Source organism: Etheostoma cragini, chromosome 21 (assembly GCF_013103735.1).
Source record: "Etheostoma cragini isolate CJK2018 chromosome 21, CSU_Ecrag_1.0, whole genome shotgun sequence".
Taxonomy (NCBI): domain Eukaryota; kingdom Metazoa; phylum Chordata; class Actinopteri; order Perciformes; family Percidae; genus Etheostoma; species Etheostoma cragini.
This window is the reverse complement of record NC_048427.1, coordinates 19,058,576-19,073,019: the sequence shown is the minus strand read 5'-3', so window position 1 is coordinate 19,073,019 and position 14,444 is coordinate 19,058,576. Positions and strand designations below refer to the sequence as shown.

The window sequence follows — 14,444 nt, the reverse complement described above, 5'->3', positions numbered from 1 at the left end:
CCCTGTTCTCTAAGCAGGTTTGCCCAAGCTGTTTGTAGTGGCATCGCTCCAGACTTTCACCACTCACACTGTGACTGAGTGGAGAGAGGGAAAAATAAAGATAATTTTATGGAAAGTACAGATAAGAAGAGCAAACTGTCTGAGGGAAAAAGGGCAAACACTACAAAGCTAAGTGTAAATACTATGGCGCTTTTACAATAGACAGAAATTGGAAAGAATGGAGAAAGAAATGGTTGGAGCCGGGTTTTTTTTGACTGAAGAACTTTTTCATAGCTCTAAAAGCCATCTTACTTTACTTTTACAGTGTCACAAGAACTAGTTAAATGTACAGTAAGCGATGCTGCGCAAAGATTGTCGCTAACTTCAGAAGCTCTGCCCCCCCAGCTGCCTGTTGACGATTTTGTGGCTTGTGCACTCCTTTGTTTGTTTGCCTTGTACAAAGTCTGGGCTGTGTATTAACACCACAGTTTTTGTCAGCACACACAGAAAATAGATAGCTAGGTGACAATGAGGTGATATTTGCTTAATTTTACAAAAAGTGTATTGAATTACTTACTAAACCTCTAAGCCAAAACATCTTGATCGCCCCCTGGTGGCTGGCTGCAGTATAAATCATAAATCCCACCCACTACCCGTACACATCCAAACAAAAAAATCAAAGTACACTTTAAATAATAATTTTCCATAAGATGGTTTATGTCATTTTAGGTAGTTGTTATCATGCTGGTGTTTGTTCAAGTGTTAATTTGTTCTGATAAGGTTTGTTTTTATTACTTTTTTCATGCTATAAAAACACGTGAAATGTCATGATTGACAGCTGTGATTAACCAGGGTCAACTTTGATTCTACAGCTCCACCGCCTGATCACTACTCCGCAGACTCTAGCTCCAAAAACACAAGATGACGGCACCCGTATCCAGGATATTTTAGCTTCACTTCTGTACAGTGGGAGGAAGTGGAGCTGCGTAGTCCATCTTTACAAACAGTCTAGGTTTCAGACCGTTGGTGATGTAAATGTACGATGATTGCCAGCATTGGCGACCGCCAATTATCTTCTTCTTTTTAATGTCATTTCACCATTCCTATCGGTGTTGCGAAGGCAAACGGAAAGTAAGCCCTTGAAGGTACAGTATGTACAGTAGTTCTCAAGGGAGCTCCCTAGTGGGCAGGTCTTCCCAGGGGGTCCCCAGCACAGTTTGGTTTAAAAATGTCTGTACAGGGGCATTTTTGGGTTCATTCTTTGATGTCTCATTTCAAAAAATTTGTGATTAATGGATTTTCACACAGGCATGGAATCACTCACCACTTCCCTGTGAAATTCTTCCCAATCTGTCGGCTCTTACCAGGCCAGATCCCAGTTCAGGGCTGTGGGAGTCTCTCCTCCCACGCCGCGGGTCACGGCAGACAGTAAACACTGCACAAGTAAATGCCTGACAGGACTCAGCTCAGAGGGAGAAGGTTGAAGGCTACACTGGGTTGTACATGGGGACGCATATTTAGTTCCACCTCTGTGAGCCGGGTGGACTATGGACAAATCTAAGGCCAAGCAGGTTTTTGGTTACTAGACACAAGACCAAGGGCCTTTCACACCTTAAAGAACAAACCAAGGTTCCCATTTTTGTTATTTTGTATACATTTGATCAAATTTGTTTTTGGTTTTACATTGCAATTAGCAAACACTAAGGAATTATACGTGACATACCTACGTCCTGTTGTCATCCACCTACATTGGATGTGTCACCCTAATTGCAATTTATTGGTTTGTAGATGTCCTCTGGTATGTCTCGCATCTTCTTGGAAAATATTTGAAAAGTGTCCTCATTTGGAACCGACTCTACAAATCGTCAGATCCAATGATAAAGGTCACATGACATGGTGCTTTTTTGATGCTTTTATAAATACCTTAGCGGTCCCCTAATACCGTATCTGAAGTTTCTTTTACGAAATTCAGCCTTGGTGCAGAATTACAGCCACTAAAGCCAGTCCCACGATGAGCTTTCCTTAGGATGTGCCATTTCTGGGAGGCAAGATGGAGGCTGGGGGTGTGGCCTTCATCATCTGCCACTTTGCTCGTTTGAAAGCCATGAAGCCTCTCTCTTTTTCATGGGCGGGATAAATTCTCTGGGCAGGCAGAGCAGAGAAAAGGGAAGGCAATCTCGCCCCTTGTGACCTTATAAGGTGCAAGATTTCAGATCGGCCCATCCGACCTTTAATTCTCTCAAAGGCAGAGCAGGATACCCAGGACTCGGTTTACACCTATCACCATTTCCAGCCACTGGGGGACCATAGGCAGGCTGGGGGAACGCATATTCATGCCATGGGACCTTTTAATAATCATTTGTTCTCCTCATCTCCCCATGTGGCTCATTTTGATTTGTTGCATTGTTCTTCCCGTTCCCGATTTCTGACTGTTAATTTCTGCTTCAGCTTCCAGGTTTTAGTGGGGCAGCACAGAAGTGACAGTGTTTTAACCCCCTCTACTTTTCCCAGCAGTTGAGAAGCAAAGAATGGGAACTTTACTTGGGTTTTGGAGCTACATTGTTTATTCATGGACAAACTGAAACCTACACCCTACATTTACTACCACTTGACAACTTTACTGCAAATTTGCTGTCTGCTCTGAGCGCATACACATCACTCTCTCTCTATCTCTCTTGTGCTACGCACACATTATGCACTTAACTATTCCTTATTGGAGCAACGCTACACTTATGACATGATGATAGCCTGCCAGAACTTCCTGAAAGTTTGGTTAGGATCAAAATGAAAATCCGATAGTCAACAGGCAACATGTAGGATTTAAAGTGTGACGTCTGTGCTTGGAGGCATTGCAAATATTCATGTTAACAGACTAGCTAGCGTTTGCTAACACTGGGAATGTAGCAGCCAAATGGGGGTTTACGGCTAGCTTGGACTAAGGTTACGTTTTTTTTGTGGGGTATGTGGTTTTTATAAAATAATGAATGCCAATCAACCTAAATAACACAGCTATCAACATTTCTGTAAGTGTTATTTTTGTTCATTGACTGAGAACAGTTAGTCTTTGGTTCAACTATCTCAAGCGCTAAGCCTATGTTTTTTCACATACCATAAATCGATACGTTGGTAAAATGACGAACAAATGCAGTTTTCAGTTTTACACCTAAACATGCTTTTACAGATGTGAGGATCCTACCTCTTTTACAGCTATAGTAAAATAAGGACACTGGGTCAGTGACTTGTTGACTGTGTGGCTCTTAGTTTGTCTGTTGATAAGCCTCTACATAATCTGGACTTTGACCTCAGAGGGTCAGCTTCCCTCCTCCTATCTCTCACCATCCAAACCGACATCATGTGTCCCGTTACGCCACCTCCTATAAGTACAAAACAAAAGGCCACACAAGGCCTCTCCAGTGCTCGCCACAATAAAGCTGAGCTGTGTCAATCCCACAAAGCTGCTGGTGTTGGGAAATATCCACTGCCTTGTGGCACACAGAGACCCAGTCTCCACACCAACAGCTTAGCTTACAATGTGAGATAGGAAAATTCCTACATCCTGGTTATTGATGTAATACGATTTGTAGTAAATACTAGTGTAGACACACCACAGAGTTAAACTTTGTTCTTCACAGTTGTTATTCACACAGAATTTAAAGGCAACAGAGATTGTATTGTGTAGTATTGTGTTACCATTCACCCCAGTGAGTTTGCTTCAGTCATTCTGGTCAGTGTTTACATCTCGCCACAGGCCAACGTGCAGGACACACAGCACATGCTCGCTGACCATATGCTATGTGTGGAGCGAGCCAACTCGGAGTCTTTATTATTGTGACTTTAATAAAGGAAACCTCACTCACGAACTCCCTAAATACAGACAGTTTATTAAATGTCCGACCAGAGAGGGGAACATTCTGGATCACTGTTACACCACAGCCAGGGATGCTTATCACGCCGTCCCCTCTGCTGCACTGGGACACTCTGATCATGTTATGCTCCACCTGATCCCCGCGTACAGGCAGAAACTAAAGCTCTGAAAAGCTGTAGTGAGGACATCAAGGAAGTGGACCAGTGAAGCTATGGAGGATCTGTATGGACTCTACTGACTGGGACGTGTTCAGGTCTGCTACCAACAGTCTGAATGAGAACACAGTGGCTGTGACGTCATACATCAGATTCTGTGAGGACTGCTGTGTCCCATCATGCACCAGGTTGAGTTACAACAATGACACACGCTGGTTCACAGACAAACTCAGAAGGTTAAGGTTGGATAAGGAAGATGCCTTCAGGAGTGGGGACAAAGACAGACTTAAAGGAGAATTCTGGTCAATTTCAACACGTAGCTCTGTTGTTTGCAAATGTGGAGTGCAATCAGTAGAGAGAAAATAGAAAAAAATCGGTGCTGTCTACACTGAGTTATCCTCCTGCTAGCATTAGCAACCAACAGGCTTCAACAGGGCAAGTTTTAAATGTGTTTTTAGCCTGTAAACATGTTCAAAATGTAATTAAAAGTGCCTACCCATGTGCAGAGTCTACTTCCGAGTGCACATAGTGAATCTGACTGCAGTAGAGGTGACAGAAATTCATAAAAGTTGTGATAATTCAGTGTTGAGACGGCAGATAGAGAGCTTAGGGACCGGCCGCAAACTACTACACAAAAAAGAGATAAAACAAAAATACGTAGGCTATTAATTTGGTGATTTAATAAGGTATTGTCTCCACAATTACCTCAGTTATAACTTGTCTCCTGCTAGTTGTACTACAGCACTTACTATTAAAAAATGAGCATATATTTGTATCACTTTTTGGTGTTGTAGTTTGTAGACGGTCCCAAAGTACTCCTTGCAGTATCAACACAGGGACTAAACACAGCAGAATTAGTACAGCTGTGATGCATTTCTTTCATACTCCAAATTTACAAACAGCAGAGCTACGTGTTGGAATCGACTGGAATACTCCTATAAAGAGACAAAGTACAAGTTAAGCAAGGCGGTGAAAGAGGCTAAACACCGGTTTTCTGAGAAGCTACAACACCAGTTTTCAGTTAACGAGTCTGCGTCAGTCAGAACCCGGGAAAGCTGCTGGACTTGGATCAGCTGTCTCCCCATTCAGCTTGAAGCCCTCAACCGTCTCCAGTGTTCACAGACATGGGAGCTGAACATCAGCTCCATCATCAAGAAATCACGGAGGATGGACTTCCTGCGGCAGCTGAAGAAATTCAACCTGCCAATGACAATGATGGTCCACTTCTACACAGCCATCACTGAGTCCATCGTCACATCCTCCATCCCCATCTGGTATGCTGCTATCACTGCCAAGGACAAGGGCAGACTGCAGCGTGTCATTCGGTCAGCAGAGAAGGTGATTGGCTGCAACATGCCGCTGCTCCAGGACCTGTACGCCACCAGGACTCTGAAGCGTGCTAGAAAGATTGTGGCTGATCCCTCCCACCCTGGCCATAAATTGTTTGAGTCACTCTCCTCTGGCAGGAGGCTAAGGTCCAACAGAACCAAAACCTCACGCCACAAGAACAGTTTTTTCCCATCCACCACCAGCCTTACCAACAAGGCACTGAATCCACCCTGGCACTCCCCACACTCCACCTCTGGCTCTACATGCCACTGTACTCTCACCCAACACAAAAACAAATTCCTTATGTGTAAAAAACAAACTATGAAGGTAATGAAGCTTTTGTGATCCTGATTCTGACAGTGCACATCCTATCAGTTTTGTGTCCCCTTTAGACGTCGCAGCTGTTGCGGCGGCTGCTAAATGATTAGCTCCACTGATGTATAAAAATCCCCCCAATCAAAATAAAGTCAGTATTTCTACTTTAAGCAGCCAGAGTCCGGGACAAGCAAGCGTTATAGATCGAACCCCCCCAGACACTGCCAATGTTCAGCGCTCTGTTATTGCACGGTTGAAAGCTAGTGTGTTTTGAGGACACAGAGCTAGCAGAGGACATTTAGACGTGAAGTAATGCTAACGTTGTTGGCAGTGTTGGCACTACAAGTTACATTCTTGTCATGAATAACACAGCAATGTGCTGATGGATTCTGTCTTTTTGTGCTTTTTAGCTGAGCTAGACGAGATAATATATTTATACTGCTTTTTTGCCATGCTTGTTCTCCATGAAGTTTGCTGGAAACGATGTAATGTAGCGTACTAGCGTTAGCCCCAGTGTGTTTTATGTTTAGCAAGCCCTCAACCAGACAGGTTAAAAAATAGCCTTTTAAATACTGCTCTGTTTGTCAGCAACCAGTCATATGGTAATTCAAGAAGCAATGTGGCCTTGTGTGCTCTGATTCATTTGGCATGCTGTTAACATACCAGTCATAATTCTGTTCTGATGAGAAACGACATCAGTCTTTGCTGTTGCTCAACACTGTTTTGGAAGAAGGAACTAATGGGAGTAACAGGTGAACCGCCTTTAAAATGACATATTTTCTAAATGACACACTGTGGATCTGATTCATGCCAAGTGGAAAGTGGTTTATGTGGAATTCAAAAAGTCACCTAACTGATTTTTATAAATAGGGAAATTAGTTTCGGTGTAACTTGCAAAATAGTCTTTCCCTGTTGGACACCAATTTTTCTGATTGTTCTAACGCCACACGAATGAAACACAAATGCCCTGTCACGCAATGTTACGGAAAATGAAAAATAATTCTTGTTTCTGCCCGATAATTCGGATCTGCTCCAAAATTTGAGGGGTTCTTCCTTAGCTCCCATGTTTCACCCTTCCACCAAGGTACATGAAAATGACCGAAACAGACAAACCAAGCTGAAAACAAGGCCTGGTAGAGAATTCAGGCTTAGCAATGAGTGTTCTGTGCCATCAACAACATCAGGAGGGTGCTTTTGGAGAAGTCCTTTCCTTTATCATTCAGGTGTATTGCGCTTAGGTGTTGCCATGTGCGTTTATCCTCCAAACCGAGTGAATTGACTGAATTGACCCCTTTGCGTATTCACCCCAATGCTTTCTGATTACTGGGCTGAATTGCCCTAAGTAGCAATTCCCAGCCAAAGAGCAATGTCACAATTGCTCTCCTTCTCCCCTCTCCAGAGATAACAGAATTGAGCTGCTGATGCAGTTGCATACAGTCCAGCAGCCCCTGAAACACTCGTTTTTCTGCACCACGGCTCTTTTTTGTGTTCTCGTGCTCTTTTTTGCCCAGCCTGTCACCTTTCTCCATTTCTATCAAAGGACATCCATCAGCGAAATATGGCTCCACCTTCTCTTGTTACCCCAACAGCACTGTGTCAGCTCTCTGAACCAGAGAGCACTCACTGCTGCTGCTGGTGAAGGAGGGGGGAGTTCTGTCTCCGTCAAAAGATGTGCCATTTCATAAGTGATTCACTGAATATTCAACATATAAAGGAAGTAGGTTCCCTTTCAGATGTTTACAAAACATAGTATATGGAGCAAATCATTGAGCAGCACTCATTATCCTCGTCACTCATGAAGAGTCATGACTTCTAGCTCGTTATTCCTTCTAATCCTGTTTTCCCATCCTGGCCAGCTGTTTATGAAGGCGGAATGGAGCAAAGGGTTAATCTGAACAGAGCTGCTTCTTGTCTTTCCCCTCTCCATCACGTTTATGAAGGCAGAATGGAGCAAAAGGTTAATCTGAACAGAGCTGCTTCTTCTCTTTCCCCTCTCAATCACGTTTGTCTCTGTGGCCAATACACTACTCTCCTTCCTCTGCATTTGTAAGACCAATTGTAAAAAAAAACTCGTTGCCATTTAAGAGACGAGATCTGATAATTCAATCATTAGAGACATGTTTGCAGCTATGCAAATACGATATTTGAGCTGTATAGTATATATGTACAATACATATACTGTATATATATATGGGGGTAGAGAACCATCAGACCCCTCGATGGAATCTGTGGTGGTTACGACAATGGAGCCTGAAGACCAGACCGAAGGAGGCACCGGACCGGTCAGCTGGAGCAGATGACTGAAGGTGGAAGGGGGGGGGGGTGGAGGTTTGCACTCTTTGCCTGCAACGACAGCTGAATAACAAAGGGGGAAACAGATTCTCAAAGCAGGGTTGTGACTCTGTGATTGGTCCTCGCATTTTGTTGTATGATTCAGATTGGTTTATCAAGAAGGTGGACGCCTCCAGCAGCGGATTCCATTTATGATTAGGAGTTAGGTCATGCTAAAAGAATTTACGCTGTAATACATTTCAATCAGGAGAGAATAGTTGCAGATATGAGACAGTTATGCACAGCATGATAAAATATACATTTATTAGGATAACAGGAGTGCATCGATTAAAGTAAGGTCTTCCTGAAAGAATTTACGCTGAGCTACATTTGTCAGAAAAATAGCACTCGAGTGCCACTCTAACCGTGAAAGAGCATGTGGTAATGTGTAAGAATAGTTGCCATGACTACATTGACATCATTTCTGGCAAACAGTAGTGAAGGCTCCTCAATAGAGGGTCTGTGCAAAGGCTGGCTGTGCACACACTTTGACGGGAGTTCATGGGAAAAAGCCATGTTTTGAGGATGAATTTGGGCTTATGTATGCTGTGATGTGTTTTTTGTTGATATCTTGATGATGATAAAGCATGTGATTTGCATAATCTGACATCATCTGTTGCAATGTCTGCCCAGGGATGAATTTCACCCACACAGACGAGAAGAGAATGCAGAAATCTGTTATAAGGAGTGTGCAGCGGGCGGGCGAGAAGGTTACAGTCCAAATGGAAGAGGAGAGGAGTGGAGGGGGGGGGGGTAAAAGTACAAATCACAATGACAGGGACAGCCTGCTTACTGTAGCATACTCCATTCAGTATTCATGGAAATGTGACACATTCCCACTGCAATGGATGCCTCTCACTTTAAAACCCATTCCATCCACAAGCACTGGCCGTTCATTTCAGAGCGTAATTGAATTTCTTAAAAACTTAATCTGACTGCAAGGGCACAGCTTTTCCATGCAGTCTGAGGCCGGACGGGAGCAAAAACATGGAGCGATCTTGTCTTCGTGTCACGCATGTGTTATTAAGCTTAAAGCAACTCTGTTTTGTTCAGTAGGCTGATTCATGACACAGCACCCGGCCTGCTAAACATAATCCCCCCATGAAACCAAATAGTAGAGCAGAATGTTATTTAAATCGGAGGAGCACAGCTGATCCTCTATTGTGTAACCTTCCTGCCCCTTCAGATGGCTTGATATGAATCTATCCAGGGGTCAAAACAAATATGATACCGCTGGGTGCTACATGGCATGAATGTGCTCATTATTCCACAAAAAACACCACTTCAAGATCCCCGTCTGCAGATTTATGACAAGTAAGCTAAAGCTCGGACTCACCAAGAAATGCCTGTGTTTGTCCATGCATGCAGGTGTGAGAGTGTGTCGGGGGTGCTGTGGAGGCAAATATTACCACTGCTTATATTAATGACATTCCTGGCACTGGTGTGAAAAAGAGCCCTCTGGTCTCCCTCTGCCTGCCAAAGCATTTGTAAACAACTCAAGAGGAAGCAGCACGTCTACAATCCCCATGCACACCCGACTCAAGAGAACCGTCACGTAACAGAGCAAAGACTCATTTTCTCAACTTTGAAATGATTTTCCTGAGTAAACAGCTCAAGCAGATACACTGCTTTCTGCATGCTTTCATCATCACAGTCGAGTGCTTAAAGACCATAATTCCTTTAAATTTAAGGGAAGAATAAAACAGGTGCTTGTGCATGTGAGCATGAAGCTATAAATTCCAGTGAGCCGCGCAATCTTAGATTGCTATCGCTACAGATCGGCTTTGAATACTAATTGAGCACCACCTCTTCTTCCATGGCTAAGACTGTATTTCAATGACAGAGCAGTAAAACCTCTGTTCCACGCAGAATCACATTCATTCAAGTAAGTAAGTAAATGATATGCATGCACAGATAACCTCTTTACAGATTTAGCTAAAGATACCTGCTAAAGAAAACGTTGGGTTTGGGTTTGGAGGGAAGATTGTAAGAAATAGTATCTGTACATCTTCTTACAAAACAGGGGTGGAGTCAGACATTGCAAACCTAGGGTCCAGGGGCATGCTGCTGTACATCCACCATATTTGTGCCATTTTATTAAAGAATTCCTACAAGTGAATCCGTACATCATTTGGGAAAAACATGACCAAGAAAAAGAATCATCCTGTTTGGTATCTAATTGTTCTCCAACTGTCATTGGGAAACCAGAACACAAGAAATGTTGAGGATGGCTAATGTCCTGCAAAATCCTGCATTTTTACGAGATAAATGCAGGATCATTTCAAGGCAAGACTAAGTCAACCTTCAAAAATGTTGTATTGCCAAGCTGTCATACTTCTCCTCAGGTCAGCTTGGCCAACTTAATAGGGGCAAGGCTGTGTAACTGATGTTTTTAAGTTAGCTTGCTAACTTTGTGACTCTTCTCTACTATTACACTATGTCAAAGAGTCTCCATGACCAAAGATTACACACAGCATTACACACTGTCCCAGTGGTGGGCGTGGCTTCGTTTGAAAGAGTAGTGAACATTGTGTGGATAGATTAATAGTTACATTTGCACAATTAACTAATATTTTCATCTAACATGAGATATTTACCAAAGGTGTAAGCCAGCCTCCACTAAGCATAGCTTCTATGGCGCCATAGAAGTGTACGCCTCCAACAGCTGATTCCTTATAGGAAGAGAGCGTTGATTAAAATTATGTCTTCCTAAAAGAATTTACGCTGAGGTATGTTTCCATCGGGAGAGACTACTTGCAGGTATAGTTATACACAGCAAAAAAGTACATTTATTTAGGCTCCCCTGAAAGAATTTACCCTGAGCCACATATCTCTTTTAAATTACACATTGTCGTCATGTCACACAAATTGTTAATATAAAACATATTGATTGCAGCTGCTCCAGCATGCTTGGGTTGCTGTTACTGTCTGCAATAGACATAAAATGGATGCTGCTGCACTTAGTTGGAGGTCACAAAATGTTGAAAAAAAAAGAAATTAAAAACTACAGGAATGCTAAGTGCCTTCTAAGGAAACAAACAGACAGATAAGAAAGTGCTACATGAGTTGCATAATGTAAAAAATAGTAAAATCTCTGGAGAGATTAAATTCTGAGCTCCAGATCTGAAGAAAGCCCACATGGTGAGTCTGTAATGTCACCTTTCGTGACACTGTTTGAGCTTTGAAGTCCACTAAAAAGAATAGGATCTAATAAATGTACTCAAGCTCTCTTAGGTTTAGTCAAATAACCAAAAGAAATGAGATTTTATTATACAACATGCTCACATGACCAATGCCGCTTCAGGTCAGCATGCAAGAACCCAATTTCTTTCCTGATACAACGGCTGTTATTTTCATTTCTTTCTTGGTAGTAAGCAAATATCATTCACATGATTCATATTATCTGTCACATTTACTCTCCCCCAGTATTGAGCATGCCATGTTGTTACACATATCAAATTAATATCCAGTGGCCGCATCTGGGAATTTAACAGAGGTTGGGTGCAGCTTCAAAGCCAGAAAGAAGAGTGAAGGATTTCACAGCTTTGTGAAGAGAGAGGGTAAAATGTCTCTGAACTGACTTCACAAAAAAAATTTGCATGAGTCATGCTAAAACATCTCCCATCACTAGCTGTGTTTACCTCCAGGTCCCAGCCAGACAGACTCACAACAACAGGAGGAAACCTTCACCACTGACCAGATCCATACTCTGGTGGAGAATAACAAATAGGTCATTGTTAAGCACCCCCTACCCACCGCCAAAACTAACACTTAGTGACTGAGTAGACACAGTGGGAGAATGAGCAAAGGGGATCTGGATCTGCTCATGGTATTTCTTACATTGCTATTTCTGTTGAATAGTGATGCGGCCTATAGTGCAAATTGGAACATGTTTGAACATTTGGTCATAGTCACACATTTTCTGTGCCGTGAGGGGGGAAAAAACAAGCCGGCCGTTCTCTGGTGGCCTTGGTATGTCTCCAAGGCCCCCCGTGGTGTGTTAAGTTTGTGCTCGGGTCATCCATCACACGAGATCCTCGGTGGTGGAGGGACTCATCTCTCACACCTGCTGAGACTCAATCTGGAGGCTGGAAGAACTCTCCATTGTGCCTGCAGCATCCTGCAGCCCTCCGACTACGATCTGACTGCATTTGATAGCACTTTGTTTAGGCTCTGGGATGTGATGGTACTGTGTTAAACATCGACCGTAGCATTGTGATAAACCCCAATTTACCTCAATATCTATACATATGGGGTAAATGTATACATATACGGGAGCCCATGTTAGGTAAGAATAGTCTGTGGGGTCAACACCTTAGGCCTGATGGGGGACAGCTTCTGCATTCCACTGCTGAAGACAAGAACCCACCATGCAGGCACCAGAGAGAAACTGTGTATAATGAAGATAATTTTATCACAGGTACACAGTGGGAAAAGAATGTCAGTATTTACACAGATGGCAATTATGAGATTCCATCTGTTTTCTTTTTAAGTAGTGGAAATGTGTTATAGAACAGTGATCCCAGTAAGCAAATGCAGTTAGGTTAGGATACACAGCTACAGCTGGGTCCAGGAACAGTAAAATGTTATTGGTGAGGAGCAGGAGCACAACCAGTTAGAGGTGTGTCCCTCCGCCACAGCTCTGTTTAACCCTGTAGTGGGAAGAGCAGAGTCCAATGTGGTTTCATTTTAGTGTTTACTCTGGCTGATTACAGTAATTGTACAGACTATGGTGTATTATCATTACAGTATTCCTTGTTCAGCAATTGATTCCATGCACGGCTGACACAAACTCTGAGGACAGAGGGCCTTTAAGAAGGAATGCCATCACATTAAACAGATGTGCAGAGTGCAAACGTGTCAGTCTTTTTCCCCTCAACTATGATGGTTTTAGAATGGTTTCTATATATACAACAATATTACGACCCAAACAAGGCTTTCAAATTATATTTTAGTTCAGACCTGCTCGAATAAAATAGTCCAGAGCACATGAAAGGCAAACCACTACCGTAAATAGAACCCTGTGGTTGATTGAGCACAAAATCATCCAATCACTGCGGTAGATGGGGTGGTTGCTGATGACGCAGCAGCGTTTGGCCAATAGAAACACGCTACTGGGTGTTGACCTCTGTGAGCCGCATCACCACCCCCTCCATGTCCGTGGCGGAGGACTACTATATAAACAATTCAGCCCAAGTTTTAAAGGGTAGAGTTGTAAAAACTCCCAGGCTGTGGGGAGTAAGTTTCCAAGCCTGTGAATCGGAATTGAACTACACCCCACAGAAGAAAATTCGCCTGGAACATTAAGATACGACGACGGCAACATTATTTTGTATCTCCTTTAGAAAGCAAACCTAGAGGCTGTACAAGCATAACGTCTGCTGGAGCGGACTCTGGCTAATGCAAGAAAGACCTGCTGTGAATTTCCATGTAAGTAAATATCAACTTAAATTTGGCATGGCAGTTGTTTTTATAGTAAACTGAAACATGTTGCATTATTTTGTTGGTATCCTATTGATTCTCAAACTGTCACTTAATGGTGTTGTTGTATTTCGGGTTTATGTCGAATATTCAAGCTGTAGCATTAGCTAATTCAAATGCTAAAGTTACGTAGGTTAGCTTGCTATCGATAAACACGGTCGTCAGTCCACATTTATGCGAATTTTCTTCTTTTCTCGCTGTTTACAGTGACGTTAACTAAGCTACCACTTGCTGTACGTGTCCGTAAAACGTTATCTTCGGTTTACCGCCGGGTAACACTGATAACCAGCCGGTTGAGATAAACATTAACGGCAACGTTATCTGGCTTGTACATAGCTAGCAAGCTACATTTTCTGTTCACACCCTTCATTAAGTTCTCCAGCTTACACTCGTTGGTCGGCTACAGCAGAGCCGAACTTGACGCAAAATATGTTTTTAGAATTTATTGTCCCTACCGTCATGTAGAAAGGGCTTTATAGCCGTGGCTAGACTCTTGAGTGTTGATTATGTAACGGCAATCTTCGTCACAAGCCTGTAGGTGCTCCGCTCACGTTAAAGCTCAGTCGGTGCACGGCTAAGGACTGTAACATTAGCCTTGTTAGGTTGGGAAGATAACATTCTGCCCACTTGGACGAAGGTTGGAGTTTTGCTTCAACATGTCCGCGTGCCAAAATGAGGCAATCGAAAAATCACTCTGACGCCTGCCATCAGACCCACCGCCCTCCGCAGAGGTCAACCATGCTTGCGTATTTCTGTCACACTAGACCGCTGGGGGACACACACTGCTGACACCGTCTCTGAGTCAGTGGCCTCGTTTATTTATAGCTGTTGATATTGTACAGCTGAGATACAGCACTGCTGCGGGGAGAGGGGGAGTGGATGGCGACTACAGAGTATTGTTACTACAATCTAATAGAGATGGAATGGCATTAATCATGATGGTGTTTGGCTTCATATAATTAATGTACTTTGTCCTTTTTTTTTTTTTT

The 14,444-nt window shown here is 43.0% G+C and overlaps 1 protein-coding gene across 1 annotated transcript in view; it reads left to right on the top strand.

The window, feature by feature from the left end:
• The first annotated feature begins 13,147 nt into the window (after positions 1 to 13,147).
• tob1b (transducer of ERBB2, 1b) overlaps positions 13,148 to 14,444 on the top strand; it is a 3,383-nt gene continuing 2,086 nt past the window's right edge. Inside the window, exon 1 of the mRNA XM_034861383.1 lies at positions 13,148 to 13,404. The gene's annotated coding sequence lies outside the window, so the exon portion shown is untranslated. The remainder of the gene's footprint in view (positions 13,405 to 14,444) is intronic.